The 17304-nt window shown below is 47.5% G+C and overlaps 1 long non-coding RNA gene across 1 annotated transcript; it reads right to left on the bottom strand.

Moving 5' to 3' along the window:
* Positions 1 to 4549: 4549 nt before the first annotated feature.
* LOC131808258 (uncharacterized) lies at positions 4550 to 12950 on the bottom strand. The gene is made up of 3 exons (XR_009344750.1): positions 10562 to 12950; positions 8149 to 8334; positions 4550 to 6324 (listed from the first exon to the last, which is right to left on the bottom strand). It is a non-coding gene; the product is annotated as an uncharacterized LOC131808258 (long non-coding RNA).
* Positions 12951 to 17304: the final 4354 nt, after the last annotated feature.

The raw sequence follows: 17304 nt of genomic DNA, 5'->3' as shown, positions 1-17304 counted from the left end.
GAAAGAGAGAAAAGAAATCTGCCTCTCTGCATTTTGCAAGTCCCTGGGCAAAATCTGTTGGCTGTGCACTCGTCACACGGAGATTCCATGCAGGGAGGCCCTCCTGAGCCTCATCTCCCTGAGTTCCTCCTCCAGGAGCAATCCCTAGTTTGAGACCAGGGTTAGGGAAAGAAGAGCAGCAAAGCAGGGTCCAGAAGGAAGGACTGCCACAGACCATGGAGCACCAGACGGCCAGGCTGGTACCTTCTCCCTGTTGGGGTACAAATGGGCTCAGCTCAGCATGTACAGGGGTGCCCTTGGCCCCTCTGGTTGGCTTTGCAGTGCCCCAAACTCGGAAGAAAAAAGGCTCAGGTGACTTATATTTGACTGGGAAGGAGCTGACAGCAATGGAAATAAACAAGTAGGGAATGATGTTGGAAAGTTGGAGGGTCTGTCCTTTATATCTCAGCTTTCTCTCCTATCTTCCCTTGCTATGTAGTGTGTTCTCAAAGAAGAATTTTGCATGATATTGCTGTTCACTGATTTATTCCTGAGCTGTGTCTTTTCTGCTGTTCAGCTCATCTGGTGAAATCTTTTACTGTAAAAAGTATCTTGCCCTTGCAAGGGCAAGGGCAAGACCTGAGAAATCCCAGAGATTTCAGCTTGCCACTGGCTATTTGGAATGCTGGAAAGGATTCAGAGTAGGGGAAATCGTCTTGGACATCTGAGACCACCCCCACATTCAGCGGTCCCCTGGACACAAAACCAGACCTTGATACTGATCCTGAACCATGCTCTCAACACAGACCCCTGGGATCCTCACCACAGTGCTTTCAGATCAGTGAAGCCATGCCCATAGGTACAAACTCTTAAGCCTAGATTCTGTCCTGAGAGGTCTGTCCCCAACGGCCTGGCTCCAAAGCCGCAGAGATTGGGGACAGTGAGGAACACCATAGGACTCACCCTGCCACCCTGAAAGGAACCATGCCATTTGGAACTCCAGAAAGGATTCAGAGGAACTGAAATCTGCATTCCTACCTCTGGACACCCCCATATTCAGCAGGCCCCTGGATGCAAACCTGGAGCTGGACACTCACCCTGAACAAATCCCTCGACTTTCCCCTCCCCCAGAAAGATGGACAGAGTGCTGGCAGATCGGGCCTGCCATGTGGTGGGTCCTAACCATAACCTTTGGTTTGGTTCTCAGGATTCTGACCCCAAAGGCCTTGCAGTAGGTGCCCTACAATTTGGGGACACCTGGGCAATCCCAGAGGACTCAGCCTGTCGCCCAGAAGGAAACTGTGCCACTTGGAACTCCGGAAAGGATTCAGAGGAGCAGAAATCTGCATGCCCAGCTGAGGACACACCCACACAGAGCTGACTCCTGGACACAAAGCCAGAGCCAGACACTCACCCTCACCTACACTGTCAACTCAGCCACCCAGACAGCTCTCCATGGGGTCTTCAGGTCAGTCCTGCCATGTCCCTGGTCCCTAACACTAACCCTTGGATGGGTTCTGTAATGATCTCCTCATTTCTGGTTATGTGGTGGTTCTGCAGGACATTGTCCTGGTGTGGGATCAAACACACTGAAGCATCCCATGTGAAGTGGCAAACGTGGTAAGGAAATGACGGCTGGGGAATCTGAGTGTAGAGACAGCACGTATTTGTGCTGCTATAACAAGCTGACTGCACTTTGAAATCACCGCAGAGGAAATGACTCTTCCAAACATCCATGTCAGCACGTCGACACGGAAGCAGGGAGAACATCAGACTTTGGGATGGAGGCCAAGCCCTCCCAGATCCAGGTCACCCAACATGGAGAGGACACATGTTAGCAAGAGACTCGTGGGAGGATTAAATCATGGGCCCCTGTATCTCTCAGGTGCAATAGAAGCAGTGGATATGGAATTTCAGTTTTCCCCAACGTTCCACCACAAGCTGGTTAGAACTGTGCAAAAGCAGGAAGGGAGGCCCCAGTAAAGTGGACTGGGGATGCCAGAAGGGGAGGCTGGAAGGGGGCGCCTGGTGCTCAGTGCCCATTACAGACCCCACATTGCAATCCCCCACAGGAGAGACTCACCAATTTTAGGCCCCACAGGGGGAGCCGGAGGTTCATCTCCTGACTTTTTGTAGGAGAGAGAATTCTCCATCACCCTGCCTTTCTCCAGGGGACTTTCCTTCAAGCACCCTTCCCAACTTCTTCCTCCTCCATGAAATAATGTTCTTCTCCTTTGTTTCTCACACTTGCCTGTGATGGGACCGTAGCTTGCTCAGCCCAGACTGCCATTCTCTGCTCTTCCCAAATAAACCCATGCTGCTGGTCAAATAACTGGCAGATGGAGTTTGAGGCAAATCGAACTAATAAATTCAAGAACTTCCAAGGAACAAAATCAATATGCACAAATCAGTGGCACTCCTACGTGCTCGGAAGGAACCATCAGAAAGAGACTATGGAAAACGATCTCATTTACACCTGCATCCAAGACAGTAAGATACCCGGGAGGCCCCTGAACCAAGAAGGTGACAGACTTGTCCTCTGACAGCCCTGCAACAATGACGACAGACAAGGAGGGGGACACACGGAGATGGGGAGGCACTGTGCTCAGGGAAGAACCCACACTGGGAAAATACCTACTCTCCCCAAAACCGTCTACAGAGTCCTCACTCTGGCTCCTGAATTTCGGGACTCGGCACAAGCCTGGAGTGGGTGTGGACACGGGAAGGACCCCGCAGGGCTGAGGTGGGGGAGCACAAGCAGCGAAGCAGGCGGACGCTCCCTGACTGCAGACCATCTGAGGAGCCCCAGGAACCGAATCCGCGAGCACAGAAATACAGACGAGGACCGAGGAGCACCTGAGCCCAGAAAGGGGGGACCCCACAGCCCCGCACACAGCACAGCAGGAGGCCACGTCTTCTCACACAAAACGACGGAAGCCCCAGTGTCTACACAGGGCGCCCTTCCTCTGTGGGGTCCTGAGACCACAAACCCCTTGACAGTCCACTCAGTCGGCTTCTCCTCACCTCCTCCAGCGTCTGGTCCTTAGGAGGTTGGACTGCTGCCAGTGTGGGCGCATCCTACACAATGGGTCCGGTCAGTGTGGCTGCAGAGCCACACCCTCATCAGCTTGTCCTGTCAGGGTGGGAGGCACCCTACATTCTCCAGAAGTCTCCACAGTGGGTCCTGAAGAGGCGGGCCTCCGGTCCCAGCTGTGGCTGAGCTGCCTGGGCTCAGGGCGGGAACTGCGGTCTGGCGCCCTCTGCAGGCGGTGGAAGGCAGTGCAGGACTGTTTGAGCTCACCCTTCAGTGGAAGGTCCTGCTCCCTCCTGGGGTCCAGCTGATGCCATTTCATTCCGGAAATTCAAGCTGCATGGAGCCCAATACCCCCCAACATCCCCCCAAATAGCTAAGGAACAATGAATAGGAAACAATGTGGAATTACAACAGTCCTTGACACAAACAGTGGCACTGAACATGGCCCTGATGCAGACCCACACTGTGACCTCAATTTGGTCTCAAGCCTGGACCCTACCCTAATCCAAGACCCTAACCCTAGCCTCCAACCCAAACAATGTTCACAAGAATCAAAAGGTAGAAACTGCACATATCCATCAATGGCAAGTGCATAAGCAAAGTGTGGTGAAGGGTATGAATTTGGGTTCAGGTTCAGGTTTTAGTCAGAATTGTAGATCAGGCTTTGGATTTAGTGTTAGGGTGAGGATTTAGAGTGAAGGACAAGGGAACAGAGTTATAGTTTAGGGCTTTAAGTATATGATTTAGGCTTTAAGACTCAGGGGTATGGGATAAAGTTCAAGGTCAATTTGGGGTTTGGCTTCATGCTCAGATTTGGGTTCAGGGTTCATGACTTGGAGGTCTGGTTTAGGGTTTGGGTTCGTGGTTCAGGGCTTGGATCCAGGGCTCAGGTACAGGCTTTGGGTTCCATTTCAGGTTTGGGATTCAGGGTTCTAGTTTGGGCTTTAAGGTCAGCTTAGGTTTCAGCGTTGTAAGGGGTTAAGGTTAGGTTTAGGGATGACACATTTTCTTCGGTTGTCATCATGGACAAAAAAAATTCTATCTGAAGTTTCTAAGTCAGAAATATATTTCATCTGGGGGCGCCTGGGTGGCTCCGCGTGTTAAGCCTCTGCCTTGGGCTCAGGTCATGATCTCAGGGTCCTGGGATCCAGCCCTTCATCAGGCTCTCTGCTTGGCGGGGAGCCTGCTTCCCCATCTTTCTCTCTGCCTGCCTCTCTGCCTACTTGTGATCTCTGTCTGTCAAATAAATAGAATTAGTAAAAGCTATTATATGATCTTTTACAAACCATTTCCTATCTTTGCATTCTCATGTGCCTAGACAGACACGGATTATTTAAAACCCTGAAGAGAGTGCTCTTGCATTTAAATTGCCTGTAACCTTCGTGTAATAGATTTATGATTGATGATAGATGTAGTTAAAATATAACTACTTAAAATATTTACTCTCAGTAAACGATTTCAACCTATGCTCATTTAAGTAACTTGGTGTGAAAGACCCGCGGATCCCCTTACCCAAGAATCCAACACTGCCACTGGATGCAAACAGCAAGAGGTTTATTGTCACACAGGTACCGGCGGGTGGTCGGCAGCTCCAGCTAACGGAGCACACCAGGCTGGGGTAGTGCAGGATTTTTATAGACAGGTACAAACAAGTTTCGGGTGGGGCTGAGCTGATTGGTTGACAGTTTGAACAGGCATACTTGGCGTCAGTGAATTGAGTCAGGGGACAGCGCGCGAAAGCAGACAAAGCAATCTTACAGAAGCAGAACTGGCCGATTAGCCCACGCATGCGAATGAAAGCACTATCAGGATATTGAAGGCCTGGTTACTATCAAGCCAAGGCCACATTCCCTCTAATGAGGCACTAACATAAAGACAATTGGGAGTCTCCTGGTGGAATGTTACATTCCTGCTATCAAATGTCCTTGTTAGTGAGATTTAGGTCTTAAAAGAAATTTAACTTTATTTACTTTTCCTTCTACCTCCATCTCCTTCGGTTTTTTATGGAGGGGAGGGTGACGTTAGGGCTTGAGAAACTGAGTTATGTGTCTTTGGAAATTGAGCTATTGATAAGGCTACTTCTTTGTTGTAAATCTCAAGGACATTTGTAAACCAAGAGAGACTCCTGCCTTGCAGGACTGTGATCTCTGCAAGATAACCATTTGCTCTTCTTGTAGGGCAGTCAGGGGTGCCTGTGAAATGTCACACATGTTACCAAGGGGAGTGGGTGAAGGGGGGGGTGCAAGGCGCCAGCTTTCGCTTTGTCCTCAGCCAGCCTCCCGCTCCTTAGAGTTGAGGGTTTAAGCAATTTTTCATTTCTTAGCAAAGCATTAGAAGCATTATTATACAGAAGCCAGAAACAGCCGGGTTAAACACAGATTTTCGCTATTCGTTATCCTGTTATGCTGCTTGCTGACTCCCTTATCTATCGTCAGCTAGCTACAGTTTCTCAGTTAGCATAAGCTGGTCATAAAAAGAATGTTAAAACTTATAGGCTATAGTATAATTCTGACCTGGGGTCCTTCATTCCCCCCTTTTTCTTTAACATGGATATAATCTTATATCCATCTGTTTTGTTCTTCAATTGAGTCCTTTTGGGACTCTACTTGTTTAAGTAGTTGGTATTGCTGAGTCAAGACCATAGTCTGAACAACAGACAGGCGATCTTTAATGAATTGTACTAACCTGTTTAAGACACAAGGACCAAAAGTTAGAGTTAATAACAGAATGATGAGAGGGCCCCTTATAGATGACAACAAAGTAGTAAGCCAAGGCGATCTGTTGAACCAGTTTTCGAACTATCCCTGCTGGGACTGAAAATCCCTTTTTCTTTGAGCAAGTCTTTCTCTGAGTTTATCCATAGTTTCTCTGACTACTCCAGTTTGATCTGCATAAAAGCAACATTCTTTTTTAAGGCGGTCAGGGGTGCCTGTGCCTGTGGAATGTCACATATATTACCAAGGGGAGTGGGTGGAGAGGGAGTGCAAGGCATCAGCCCCTTCTCCATCCTCAGCCAGCCTCCTGCTTCCTCATCATTTCCCCCTGAACAATTTTGACTCTTAAATCTTTAAGGTGGTTGAAGGTGGAAGGTCTCATCTTCTGTAACTTCTTCCTGCTGAATAGGGGCGTAGAGCTGTCCCTACCTACTGGGGTCAATATTGATCAGTGGAGGAATGTATAGGGGAGTTACGAAAGGCGGAGGCAGCCGAATCCAGCGCTGACAGTGAAGGAGTGTCTTTGCGCGTGGTAAGGATCATCTGTCGTGGTGAAGTCATTGCAGCAATGGAGTCTCGGCGCCAAGTAGAGAAACACTGAACAGAGCAACATATTAAGGTTAATGAGGTGATAAAAATGAGAAGCCCGAGAAGGAGATTTGGCCAGAGTCCTCCTTCAAACCAGGAACTTAACCAATCACTGAAAGAGAGAGAGAGAGACCTTGTAGAGCCTTAATCTGGGCATTCATATCCTTTATTAGTCCTGTGAAATTTTTGTGATAGTCTGGGATGTACACACAACATTCTGTCTTGATAATTGCACATGTGCCATCCTGGGCTGCTGTCAGTACATCTAAGGCCATCCTATTTTGTAGGACTGCCTTGCATATCTGTGACACTTCGGTATTAAGCTGGGAGATGCCATTTAGTGAATCATTGAGTGCCTTTGTAGTATATTTATTAAGGGCTTCTACATGCCACATGACATAATGTGCCCATGAATTCAGGCAAATCCTAAAGTACAGCGTCCTATCCACCCTGGAGGAAGCCAGGGCCACAGGTTGGTTCCACATATCCAGTGGGTTCCGTTTGGAGCTGGCCATCTAATGCCAGGTCACCTTACCCAATCAGTAGCAAACCAGTCAGTAGCCTGGAGTACTATTACTTGGGAACACATTTCTAGTGAGCCATCCTAGACATCGTGTGTTATTTGCCCGAGTACCAATCGTATGATTCCTTTGTTCCCAGCATAAAACTGCCTTCTGACTGAGCTGTCCAATCGTGGGTGTAAGCCACAGATATGTATCTCAGATTTGATATATGCCATCTTCAGTATAGCGATAAGGAGGGTTTTGTAACTTAGGCCCATATTTGATTGGGGAGTTATGGCTTGATAGCATCCCCTTTCCTTCCAAATAGCTCCCTGGGCATATTTGGAGTCAGTATAAATGTTAATTCTTAGGCTTTGACAATTTGGCTACTAAGACAAATCTGGATCTGATGTGACATCATTACAGTCAGGGACTGTCCCATAGTGAGCTTTGAGGCTCCTTTTATGAGGGCTGTTTTATGCTTAGCTAAAGCATCTGTTTGCAATCGCACCTCAACAGAGGTGGCCTCTAGGATAAATATGACTAAGGGATGAAACCAATAAGACGACCTCTGAGTGGTCCAACCTTAACAATATCCTGATTACAGAGGATCATTGTCAAGTGGGAGAAAACTTGTCAAGAGATAAGGAGAGTTCCCCATGCATCATCCAATCCAATCATAAAGAAAGTGGGGTCATCCATTGTCTCCACAAGTCCATAGTTAATCCTATGGAGTGCAATAGGCTGGCTTTTAGGCAATTTCATTATCCCAGCCACACATAAGGTGTTAGTTAAGTTATACAATTGTAGGGGAATCAATCCCATTTTTCAGTTGTTTAATCATGTGCCGTGGGGTCTGCGAATATCCCCACAAAACAGTAAGATCAACTAAAGAAGCTATTGTACAACTTCTCTGAAGTTTACCTCAAATTGTTTAGCTTAGGTAAACATTTAAAGACAATCAAATCTAGAATTTAACATCCATAAAGGTGTGTTACTAAAACAATTTTTTTTCTCTAAAATAACCCTCATTTACAGAGATAGCCAAATCAGGACTAATTCACTTGTGAAACAAGTCCAGTTTTAACAAACTTGGCCCATTATTTACATAAGCTCAGCAAGAACAGTTGAGTGTGATCATATAGATCTTTTAGAATCTGCTTTGCTGGAACTTCTTATAAGGAATCTCTAGGTTGAACTTTTAGTAGCCTCTCCGGGCCAGAAGCCAAGCTCTGTACTTGCCATCAGGCATGCCTGCAATACCTGTTGATTTGTGCGAGTTCCTCTTCTGAGTGTCTGCACCTACCAAGGAGTGACACCCTTTACTCACCTGGTGAGGCTGCTGGGAACTCTGTAAGCAAGGTATCAGGCCAACAGTCAGTCCCAAGGGGCTTTATGGCTCCAGGTTTCATAAAGTCAACCTTAGTTCCTTTAAACTGTCTGGTCATATCTGAGTCTTTTCAAATATGACATCCCAGTCAAAGCCTTGGTAAAATAACCAGTTCTCAATGGTGTCCTGTTAAAGGAGAACAGATTCTTATTGAACTTATGCAAATGACTGATTGCCATGGAAGAAAGAATACTTACTGAGACCTTTTGGTTTCAGAGGGTTCAGATAGAGAGAAAAGCTTGAATGCTTTGAGCACTTTTACAAATGAGCACTTTTACATCTCTATAAGCTACAGATAACTAGGAGGGAGTATCCCTAGTCTGGAAGAGCAAACATTAAAGAGAACCAACAAAGTTTAAAGTTAAGATAAAGCATTAAGAGACACAACACTATAATCTTTTAGTTCATTTAGTCCCATGTTACTAATTCTGGTGAATTCGGCTTTAGTCAGTTCTGGAAATTCTTACCCATTTCAGTTTTGGGATTTTCAAGCATATCAAATATCTGTATTTGTCCTGAAAGTCCTTTATAGGAATATCCTTGAAGATAAAACTCATTTTACCAGAGAATTAAAACAATTATAAATGACAAAAACTCAGAATGGATATGGTTAGAGCTAAAGAGACACAGGAGTTTACAATTTAGCTGCAAGAAAATCAGGTTACAATTTCTGTGACATATAACATTCCCATAATTACAATATCAAGCGATGATCTCTCAAAACATTAAAACTTTAGGAAATGCATAGAATCTCTAGAATAGTTATAGCATTTTCCCAAATGTAACCCAAGGTTTATCATTGGTTTAAATCTTGTCAACAATTGCTAAAACCTTAGAAAGTTTAAAAACACATGCCTAAATATAATTAGGGATGTTAAACACCTGATAAAACAAAACATAGGAACTGAATTTTTCAGGCAGGCAAAGAGAAAACCATTTACACTTTTTAACAGATCAATTAGCTAAGAAAACTTTGCCCCTTTTAAACAGAAAGAAAACCAGTTTTTTATACCAGTGTCTTTCCCTTTTTTTAATTTTATTTCTAAGTGTGCAGTCTTAAGATAGGAGTTTTCTGGGTTTCCCTCCTATCATGAATGATGTCGCAGACAAGGGAGGGGGGGGATCTTTCCCCTGCTGTCCTGTTTGCATCCCTCACGGGAATTTAGGAGCGTCTTAGCTAAGGCTTGTCCGCATAAACCCCGGACCAGGCTACTCCGTGGAGTAGATGACCGTTATGCCATATGACGTCCCGCGAGACTCAAGGTGCAGCCCCCTCAGACTCCATAGCCAAAGTGGTGGAGCCATACAGACACATTCACACAGTCAGGCACTCTTCAGATTCAAACAGGTTGGATACCCTCCCCTTTTGGGCATCTCAGGCTAATGGGAGGTGATCAGTCTCCCCTTTCACTCTTTACAGATTAGAGTGAGTTTCTATGGTTACAGGCAAAGGAGGATGGTAACAGGGTGTTTTCGCAGTCCCTCAAGGTTGGGCTGCTTCCTTAATCTCTCAAGGCCAAATGGCCCTTCTACTTGGAAGTATAATCTATGTGGAGGCAGGTCAGGAGAGTGCTAAATCACCTTGGAGGCTGTTTTTCTTTCTTTTTTAGTCTGTCCTGACCATATCTAAAATTTCTTTTGTGAAGATTTCCGTTCACAAACCTTCTACAACTTTCCTTTGCATTCAGGTTTTGTCCCAAGCCATTTCCTTCCAAACAACCATCTCATTTAGGACAAAATTACCTTCCTTAAATTTTTCTTACATATCTCCTACTTTCCTACATACAGAGTTTCCTTTTATTTCCATCAGTCTTAGTTACACTAAGCAGAACCTTGTATTCTTAGAAACACCTTTAGTTATTAACCAATTGTGAACTGTTACAACAGAATTCTTCAGGTGACAAATTTATGAATCAGTTAAGTGGCAAACAAGTTTACCAACAGATTTAAATACTCTTAGTTTCTTTGCAGTAAGAAGTCAAAAGCACAAACCTACATTCAGTAATTAATGACAGCATTTTATCCTGTTTGGTTAAGACCTAGATGTCCACAATTTAATTCCATTTGTCATCCAAGCAAAACTTTAAAACTTTCAGGTTACCAAAGACTTTGAAAGCTATTTCAGCAATTACCCATTAGAACTTTGAGACAAACAATTAACCATCAGTTTAGTTATTTTTTTGCTAACAAATTTTAATAAATAACATGAGCTTATTTGACCTTCAGTAAACTTCGAAGTTTCACATTTACTGCTGATAACTTAAAAGACAGGTCTTAATTAAACCAACAAACTCAACTTAGTTCCAACTCTGATTTACGTTCCACCTGGACCCACTCCACTTTGAATGTTTACCTGAGACGTGCGTGGGAAGATCTGGAGTGGGGGTGTTCTTCTTGCTCCTTGACAGTGAAGAGAGAAGGAGCCATGGTGCATGATCTAGAGGCTAGTCATGCAGGCTGCACGCACGCTGGTGCACAGAAACAGGAGAAGGGGGAAACAGAAGAAACAAAGTGCTGCCAGGAGGCAGAGAAAGGATTCCCGGTTTTGGAGCTCCTAAGCCCCAACATAGGAGCAGACAACATGCTTTCCCACCAGCAAGGGGGGAGGGGTAAAGCAGTCTAAGTCAGGCCAGAGAACACAGGGAAACTTCCCCGAAACAAAGAGAGTTTCGGCAGCTGCTTGGGAATATTCCTTATAGTCTCTGTCTCGAGTTAGACCAACCCCAGTTGGCTCCAGTAATAGCCATTAACACGGGAAGTGAATGAGGGAGAAGCCCCATTTTAGAATCAAAGAAAACACCAAGGACAACGAGTAGAACACACAAAACAATTAACAAAAAGGTCGCTGCGCGGTTTCGGTATACTACCGAAAGAATGGTTTCCACCAGCCCAGGGAGCCTCGAGATCTCCCTGCGGTGGACAGACTCCGTCCAGAGCCGAGGCACCTCTGGAACGGACAGACGGATATAACCCTCGGACAGATGAGGGGCCCCAAAAAATTGGGCCCCTCGACACCCTGGAGCGTCCCCCAGGGTTGGCAGGGGAGAAGTCCGAGCTCGTCAGCTCCTTCTCAAGCTGCCTACAGAATACAGACCAACAACGCACGCTGTTGTACAATCCTATGCTACCGAAGCATAGGCAAAACAGAGGCCTACAAACGAGAACACGAGACTGGATACAAACAAGAACATGAGACAGGAGACAAGAATACTGGCCAGCTTACCTCCCGGTGGGAGTCAGTTGGATCCGTGGGCAGGAGTCCGATGATCTCGGTGGGACCTCCAAATGAAAGACCCGCGGATCCCCTTACCCAAGAATCCAACACTGCCACTGGATGCAAACAGCAAGAGGTTTATTGTCACACAGGTACCGGCGGGTGGTCGGCAGCTCCAGCTAACCGAGCACACCCGGCTGGGGTAGTGCAGGATTTTTATAGACAGGTACAAACAAGTTTCGGGTGGGGCTGAGCTGATTGGTTGACAGTTTGAACAGGCATACTTGGCGTCAGTGAATTGGGTCAGGGGACAGCGCGCGAAAGCAGACAAAGCAATCTTACAGAAGCAGAACTGGCCGATTAGCCCACGCATGCGAATGAAAGCACTATCAGGATATTGAAGGCCTGGTTACTATCAAGCCAAGGCCACATTCCCTCTAATGAGGCACTAACATAAAGACAATTGGGAGTCTCCTGGTGGAATGTTACATTCCTGCTATCAAATGTCCTTGTTAGTGAGATTTAGGTCTTAAAAGAAATTTAACTTTATTTACTTTTCCTTCTACCTCCATCTCCTTCGGTTTTTTATGGAGGGGAGGGTGACGTTAGGGCTTGAGAAACTGAGTTATGTGTCTTTGGAAATTGAGCTATTGATAAGGCTACTTCTTTGTTGTAAATCTCAAGGACATTTGTAAACCAAGAGAGACTCCTGCCTTGCAGGACTGTGATCTCTGCAAGATAACCATTTGCTCTTCTTGTAGGGCAGTCAGGGGTGCCTGTGAAATGTCACACATGTTACCAAGGGGAGTGGGTGAAGGGGGGGGGTGCAAGGCGCCAGCTTTCGCTTTGTCCTCAGCCAGCCTCCCGCTCCTTAGAGTTGAGGGTTTAAGCAATTTTTCATTTCTTAGCAAAGCATTAGAAGCATTATTATACAGAAGCCAGAAACAGCCGGGTTAAACACAGATTTTCGCTATTCGTTATCCTGTTATGCTGCTTGCTGACTCCCTTATCTATCGTCAGCTAGCTACAGTTTCTCAGTTAGCATAAGCTGGTCATAAAAAGAATGTTAAAACTTATAGGCTATAGTATAATTCTGACCTGGGGTCCTTCATTCCCCCCTTTTTCTTTAACATGGATATAATCTTATATCCATCTGTTTTGTTCTTCAATTGAGTCCTTTTGGGACTCTACTTGTTTAAGTAGTTGGTATTGCTGAGTCAAGACCATAGTCTGAACAACAGACAGGCGATCTTTAATGAATTGTACTAACCTGTTTAAGACACAAGGACCAAAAGTTAGAGTTAATAACAGAATGATGAGAGGGCCCCTTATAGATGACAACAAAGTAGTAAGCCAAGGCGATCTGTTGAACCAGTTTTCGAACTATCCCTGCTGGGACTGAAAATCCCTTTTTCTTTGAGCAAGTCTTTCTCTGAGTTTATCCATAGTTTCTCTGACTACTCCAGTTTGATCTGCATAAAAGCAACATTCTTTTTTAAGGCGGTCAGGGGTGCCTGTGCCTGTGGAATGTCACATATTACCAAGGGGAGTGGGTGGAGAGGGAGTGCAAGGCATCAGCCCCTTCTCCATCCTCAGCCAGCCTCCTGCTTCCTCATCAGGTGCATAATCCCTTTTCTATTAAACCATAGTGCAAGGACCAATGCCGCGTTTCCTAGAGAACCCCAAGCTATTTTTCTAGAATGGCCGTATGCCTATATATCAGGCGACCTGTTTTCACTCCCTTTGTGGAGCACCTACCCTGGAGGTCATGTAATAAACAATGACCAAAGAAACAAACAAAAAACCCAAACATCCAGGTCGAAGTGCCATCCCTGCCTGGAGAAGAGGAGACTGCTCAGACAGATCTGGGGCAGGCATTTCAGCCCAGGCCTGTGCTGGGGAAGCTGGTTCATGGCTTTGGGAGCAATCTGGAAGCCAGCAAACTGACCCAAGAGTGCAGCCCGCATTTAGGACTGATGATCTTTTTACAGCCAGGCCAGGCAAGGACACCCGCTCAGGGAGCCAGGCTAGGAGGCTGCCCAGAGCTGGCGCTGGCAATGCTCACAGCCTGCCTGGGCTTCGCCCCGCACCCTAGCCAGGGCCCGGGCCTCAGGAGGGTGGGGTCGGGGCGGCGCAGAGAAGGGGCTTTGCTAATTTCCAAAGCAGGAAGTGAGCTCACGGAGGACTCAGGAGGGAGGGGGGCGAAGGCGGGGGCGGGGCGGGAGTGGCCTGGAGAAGGGGCTTTGCTAATTCCCGAGGCGGGAAGTGAGCTCTTGGAGGATGCAGAGGAGAGTCTGGGAGGAGGTGGAGGGGCTGGCGGAGGAGGGGCGGGCAGCGCCAGGGTGCTGTGCTGAGGCCCAGTCGGGACTGCAGGACCCACAGGACTCGCAGCCCGTGCGCTAAAGCGCTCCAGCCTAGCACCCGAGGCCGCGCTGTCCCGTTCCAGCCGCCTGCTGCCCCTCCCTGCCCCATGGCTTCTCTGGACGACCCTCTGCTCACAGGTAAAGAGACAGGGCGCCGGGCCCTCACCTGGAGCAGAAAACCCAGGCGACGAGCAGGAGCCTGGCAGGGAGGGGTGTCGTGTCCCAGCCTCCCGCGAACCCCAGGGCACCGGGAACACCCCAGACGCCGCGCTGCACCCCGACCGCCAGTGGTCGGGCCGGGGACAGCGCCGCACAAGGTAACACCCCCACCCCGCCCGCTGCCAGCGGGCAGGCTAGCCCCCATCTTTCAGCATGCCCTTGTCAGTGCCTCCTGCCATTCCCAGAGAATCCAGAACCCAGAGAGTGAGGACTTGGGTGCTTTCTAGTGACAGATTCAAGGCAATTCTTCGACTTTGGGACTTCAGAGTTAACATAGTTTTCATTTGTGATTATTATTATTGGGTGGGGGCCATAGCTTTTCTTTTGACCTATGGTTGTTTTCACTCCCGGTTCTGAAGAAGCCCCTAAATCCTAACCCTGTTGAGGACTCCGAAAGCTCTCACAGCAGCAGTGCTGGGGGACAGTGTGGACACATGGTTTGGTTTCTCCTCTGGCCTGATTCTGTGGCAGCCCCGCTCTGTCCTCCTCACTTCACAGCAATATCTGAACAAGTGGAGAAGGGACCAGGGGGTCAGGAATGTGGCCACGGAAGAGTGACTTCTCTGGAGTGTGGCTGAGCTAGCAAGTGAGCATGTTAGTCCAGCTCTGCCTGCAGTGGGGATGTAGCTGAACAGGGGCCAGGGAAGGGGAGGTGGTGCAGAGAGCGGGGACAAAGGGACCAAGGAGGAGATTCAGATGAAGGGAAGTAATGGGGAGGAAGGAGAAGAAACTCTAGAAGACAGGCATGTAGAAAGGAAAAGGGATGAAGTGGGCATTGGGAAAGGGCACCACCAGGGAAGGTGAGAGGGGAAGGGTAGAGGGAGGAAGAGAGGAAAGGGGGAAGGGAGGAGTCAGCATGCCAGGGCTCCCCCTGCATCTGAAGAAGAGGTGGCTGGTCCAGCTTGTCAAACAGGGTGCTCACTCTTTGGTCCCAGTTTCTGCTCCCAGTGCTACTGGGCTTTGCAAGGAAGGCAGGCTGTCCTCTGGGACCTACTGGAGCCCACTGGAGCCCACAGGAGGGTGGGAGAGGTAAGATGCCACCGGGACCTGTCCTGAGCTGCTCCCAGCCACCAGCCTCACCACATGGTGCAAGAGGGACCCCAGAACAAAGGAAGGACACAGGCCTGCATGTCTGCAGGTGGCCCTGGGCACTTAGTTCATCGCAGTGAACCACACCGCATCCTCAACCCAGGCTTTCAAAGCCTCCTTCTTAGTTCCTGGCTTTCATGTCTGTAGGAACATGAGCCAGATCTAACTCATCTCCGACAGACAATTCTGACTCACCCCGTGTCAGATTTTTATGAGTGGCTGTGATAGAGTAAGATAGCAATGCTCCAACAAACGGACTGTTTCCTCCCACTTGACCTCAAAAGTCTTATACATTTTCTTAGCGAAAACATCTTGTCTCCTTCCATTAAGCTCATAACGTGGCCTAATAGTATACATGTGCCTTCGTTAGATGCGAAGCGATACAGAGGTCCTTTTTTTTTTTTTTTAAATTTTACAAGGTAAAGTCAGTGAACACATCCAACTTGACGAATACGTCTCTAAAATGTCAGTCCAGGCAAAGCTTTTTCTGCCTACAGTTTGGAGCCTAAGTGGTGATGTTTTTAAAATGCTTTCAGTCCCTCAGTGAGGCTCTTAGAAGCTAGCCAGGGCTTACTACCTGCCAGGCACTGTGTCAGGTGTTGGAGCTAAAGGGAAGGAGAGCTTGGAGGCTGGCTGGGGAGGGACATCCATGACACAACCACAGCTAGAAACGGAGGCCAGTGCTAGAAACGAGAGAGCAGGCTGCATGGAGAGTGTGTACCATGGGGCTTGTGAGCTCAGGAATAAGTGGGAGTAACTGGAGTGGGGAGATGGGGGAGAGGAAGAGGGTCTTCCCATCAATGGGAATCACCGGTGCTTGGAGGCAGGCGCCATGAGGGGTCTCCACAGGAAGAGGGAGGCAGTGTGGTTGAAGGGCAGAGAGATGGGGCAGATCAGGCATCAGTCTGTTGGAGGGGTATGAAGAGACTGATGGGAGGATTATGAGTGCCTTTGGAGGACTGGGAATTTGTTAGAAGATCAGTGCAGATTTCTATGGAGAGAAATGCCAGGAACTGATAGGTCTTTGAAAGGTCACTCTGGCTGCCTTTTGGCAAAGAGGTTGGTAAAAGGCACTTGCAGGTGTGAACACACCAGGTGGGAGGTGAGTGCAGGAAATCAGGTGAGGGAGCATGGGAACTTGGTCCGGGGGTATATAAGGGAGAATAGCCTTTAAGGAGTTCCACAAATTGGCACCAGTTGTGGCTTCATTACAGAACTGGAAGGGGGAGGTGGGTGTGTCCTGGAAGCTACAGAAATTACATGAGAAAGGGACGATTTTTTAGATCTTTTTTTCAACTAGAGGAACTCTCATCTTATTGATAGAATTCCAGAGTGGGAACCGATGGACATGAGGACATCTTTGAAATGTCTGAATATGTTCTTTGACATCTTTGCAAGTGACTAGGAGACCTTGACCTTAGGAGGCCTCAGCCCTCTTTGTAGCCAAAAAGATTTCACCTACAGATTTGGGTTCTCCCTTTTAAGTCAAGGAGACAGTCCTTCCAAAGGACACCTCCTATCATTTTACCTTCTCATCATACCTCATGTGCTGGGATCTCCATGACCCTCTGTTCCAGGTTGTGAGTATCCACTTGGGCCGGTCTGGTCTTACCAAGAACACCACCACAGGAAATCTAGAGCCTGTAGTGCTATTAATAACATCATCTAAGACTGTATTTGCTGCCCTCATTGCCTCTTCCCACCATGACTCACTGAAGCTTTTTACACATTGTATCCATTAAGCTATAGTTCCCAAAGCTCATCTTCTCTAGTTCCATTAATTTTTAGGGGACCAGGCAAAACTTAAACTTGTCACCCTTAATTGGATCTCTGTGCCCCCACAATCTCTTTGAATGCCTTTCACCATGATCCTTGAATGAGATCTGAGACCACTGCTGGTACCTAACACTTCTTGGCACCTTGTCTGTTAGGTTCTTGGAAGAGGAGGTGGCTATGGAGGTGAATGGGGATGGGAGTGGGAGGATTTCTCCCTTCACTTCCCTTTTTGGTTTTTCAAATAATGGGTTTTGAGGGGGAGTGAAAGGTTAACCAGACCATTTATTTTCCATCTCCCATCCATAAAATGTTTACCACTCCCCACCGGAAGAATTTAGACCTTTCGTTTGAATCTCCAGGAAAATCTCCCAAACCCAGACCACCACCATGTGGATTCAGCCATCTTCTGATTCACCTCCAGATTGTCTCCTCCTA

This window comes from Mustela lutreola, chromosome 9 (genome assembly GCF_030435805.1).
Source record: "Mustela lutreola isolate mMusLut2 chromosome 9, mMusLut2.pri, whole genome shotgun sequence".
Taxonomy (NCBI): Eukaryota; Metazoa; Chordata; class Mammalia; order Carnivora; family Mustelidae; genus Mustela; species Mustela lutreola.
The sequence above is the reverse complement of the archived record's forward strand: the minus strand, read 5'-3'. Positions and strand labels throughout refer to the sequence as shown.